Source organism: Colobus angolensis, unplaced genomic scaffold (genome assembly GCF_000951035.1).
Source record: "Colobus angolensis palliatus isolate OR3802 unplaced genomic scaffold, Cang.pa_1.0 Scaffold49, whole genome shotgun sequence".
NCBI classification, from domain to species: domain Eukaryota; kingdom Metazoa; phylum Chordata; class Mammalia; order Primates; family Cercopithecidae; genus Colobus; species Colobus angolensis.
In genome coordinates, this window is record NW_012118376.1 from 5857122 (window position 1) to 5860767 (window position 3646).

Consider the following 3646-nt stretch of genomic DNA (forward strand, 5'->3'; position numbering starts at 1 on the left):
CTACTCTGAAGCCATCTTGGTAAATTTCCCCAACAGTGTGAAGTTAGAATTCCTTCAGGGTGATGCCAGGTTCTATTTGGAATTTATACACAACCTGCTTGGGTGGAGAAGCCATTGTCTTCGGAAACCTTGGTGTAGTTGAACTGATAGTTACTGTTGTGACCTGAAGTTCACCATTAAAAGGGATTACCCAAGCAAAATCATGGAATTACTGGTTATAAAAGTGATTATTGGCACATCCCATGCAATATATCTAAATTGAATAATGGTACCAGATAAAATTATAGATGGGAATGAAGCTTGTGTATCATCCATTATCATGTGTAATCAATAAATGATTTAATTCTCTTGAAAAAGGAATTTGTAACCAAACACAGATTCTAGTTCATGCCAGGAAGGTGAATCCTGGCAAACTCTGGACATCAAATTTTGTTTTTAGCACTGAGTTCTACTAAAACCAATGCCATGTTAAATCCTAACCCTGTGGTTGTAGGATTCTTAAATTGTGAACCGATTCTAGGATGTAATAAGTGACTGTCTTATGAGTTATAAAACTGGACATATTGCATAGCCTTGGCCATTTTATTCAAATCAAGGTTATAAAGCAAGTATAAATAAATTAACCCTGTTATGACATCTTTCTGCTTACAACTATGTTTTTAGTTATTTACTCATGATGATGATGGGTTTTCCTAATTCAGGTACAGTTTTTATGCTCTTTCCTTGTGATAAACAATTTACTTGTGCAAGGTAGTTGGCTTGATATTAGGGTATTTTCTGTGGTCATTAATATGTGACTGGGCCATGCCATACTTGATCTCATTATCTTGCCCTCCTCAGGACAAAGTTTTAACCAAAAACTTGGGCCAACTGAACTAATTGCTGTTTCATGTCTACCAAAGATTCCAGGCAATAATTAAATAGCTCAGTGAAATATGTAGCTTCTCATACTCAGCGGCTGAGGATACAACTTAAAGAATTAATTGTCATCATCAATTCCTTAATTTATTTTTATTTTCAAGGGCCAGTCCTTTCAGCAGCTGTGTCAATAACTAAAATACTTACCAGAGATGTGGCTCCCGGAGACTCTTCTGCCCCTCTGATGAAGGGTCTATGAACAAGTTGGTAGATCTGGGATGGAGCAGAGGTATAAAGCAAAGAATTTGCATTTGAGAATTATTCAAACTTTGAATAATCTGGAGATGATTTTTCATTTGAAGAACATAGAGCAAGGAATGCTCTATATTTTTCTTAAGGTTGCAGTTTTCAGAGGGCATTGCATTCTACTTCTGTTCTTCCATATGGATCACACACTCAAAGCCTAGAGGGACCAGGCAGGTGATGTTAACCAATTGAAGCTGAGGAGGGACTGTGGCAAACTATAGAACCAGAGAGCTCATGTTCATCTGAAGAGGCATCCTGACCTCAGATCCGGGCAGCAGTCTGGTTTACTATAACCAGATTGTTCACTGATCAAAAAGCTAGGAATCTTTTTAATCAAATCACCAGAGTTTTAAATGCTAGTAAATAATTCAAGAACATTTTAAATGCCCTATGAGCCAAATAAAACATGAGTATAGAATAGATTCAGCCCATGGGCCACCAGCTTGCAACCTCCGCCTTAACATGTCCTTGTAATTTCTGCTGACACCCACGTTTCACTCTTTCTCAGACTTGCTGTAAGTTGCTATTTAGTGTGAAGAAAATGAAACGTATTGTTACCATGGTAGCCTAAGCATTTTCAATAATGAGTAGAGATGATTTATATTTAAACAATGTGGATGTGGAATGATATAGAACTCATAAGTTAAAAATATACCAAATTACTATTTTTCTTCGGAAAAGCAAGCTACTCTGCTTTAATTCTATCCTACATAGAATCAGTCTTAGAAACATTTTTGATTCAATAAAATCAAACTGTATAGCATTTTCCCTTTAATTTTAAGCCCTGTGTATATCTAAAGGAAATACAATATATCAATTTCTGGTTCATTTACATTAAATCATTAAAATGTTTTATATAACCCTTTTGATGTCTAAGATGCTTTTGGAAGTCTTTCAAAAAAATGTTCTAATCCTTTTCCCCTGTAGTCATATTTTGACCAAAATAAAAGTTCAAACACCAGAGGATTCTACTTCTAGGCTATAACTCAGAACTTGCAGAGTCTGTGAATTCTGCACTATAACCCCAAACTTGCAGATTCTGTGAATTCTACACAGATAAAAAATAATAATAAATCTTTCTCTAATTATCACTGTCTTCATTTATTCCATCCCAGAGAAATGATGAAATAAATTCATCAAGTAAAGAATTCCACTTATTCATCATAAGACATAGAATCTATCCATTTGAAGTATGGCTCTGAGTTGAGGTCAAAGTCTTAGATTCTTAAAATAGAATGAACTTGGTCATACAGCTCAGCTACTGCTAGCTGTTCCTCTGAATGCACATATAACTAGGCCTGAAAAGATGTGCCATATGGGAAAGAAATACGTATTTATGAGATGATTCTTTATGCAGAGAGGACATGCATTGCTGTATGCTCATATTCAAGCAGACAAAATAGATCTTCTGTGAGAGATGGAGCTATCCCCACATTACCAAGAGCTGTCACTTAAAATACAATTTTGATTAATGTCATTTGCAAATTGAATACTGACTTTGGTTCCTTTCCTTCCAACAGGAAATGCAGATCTGTAGGGATACAGACAAAGAACATATGTAAACCCTTGGGAACGGACAATGATGAAATGACCCCAAACATGATTATTCCTTGCTACTTCCTGAAATCTGTTCCTCAAATCCCCAAACTAACAGTTCCCTGAATTTATGGTTCACAAAAGTGTTCAAGGGTTTTCAGACCCTTCGCCTGGCTCCACAGAAAGTGCGGAAGGGAGGGATTTTAAAGATGTGCACAAGTGGGTCAGCCAAGGTTCACTTCTTGAGATCTTCCAGATATTTATTAGGAGTTCATGGGAGGGGATGTTCATTTCTGTAGACACAGGATGGATTTTTCAAAATGTAAAGTGCAGGTACTTCTAAGTCTATGGCTAGACTGAGATAAGCATGTCTGCTGACGATGGGATTGTTCAGATGTAGTCTGTCTAGTTTACCCAGAGGCCACCAAGCAAAGCCAGAGGAGCAGTGGGAGGCATGCCAGGAAGTTGACATTGAAGGGACTTTCCCAGGCTCCAGAGGCAACAATCAGGTGAGTCCATCCTCTCCATAAGGAGGGCTATGCTAACAAACTGGAAGCTTGGGGGGTGTGGGCTAGTGTGGGCTAGCCCAGCATCAAGGGGAGAAGGCCATTCTAGGGGAGCATGTGAAATATGTGCACCTTGATGCCATCATGCTCGCTTTCTAGGCTTTTAATGGGGCCGAGTCTGCTTATAAACACTCAGCTGGATAATTAGCAAATGTTTATTTGCTATTGTGTGCGTAAAGCACTATGCTAGACACTAGGGCCATCCAGGGCAACCTGGCTAGGATTTTGTTTGTTTTGCCCTTCCACCACCTATCCTGATACATATGTCTGTCTACATACAGCAAGAAAAAACAAATGTGTGCTCTTTTCTTTCCAGAATCTCTTCTTTGCGGCCTTTTTCCTAAATCAGTCAGAGGTATATGCATTCTTTGGAGAAAAAT

General features: G+C 38.0%; 1 pseudogene across 1 annotated transcript in view; it reads left to right on the forward strand.

Annotated features, from left to right (window-relative positions):
* LOC105524197 overlaps window positions 1-1735 on the forward strand; it is a 2988-nt pseudogene extending 1253 nt beyond the window's left edge. Inside the window, exon 2 of the transcript XR_001003713.1 lies at window positions 1673-1735. The product of XR_001003713.1 is annotated as a putative heterogeneous nuclear ribonucleoprotein A1-like 3 (transcript). The remainder of the gene's footprint in view (window positions 1-1672) is intronic.
* The last annotated feature ends 1911 nt before the right edge of the window (window positions 1736-3646 follow it).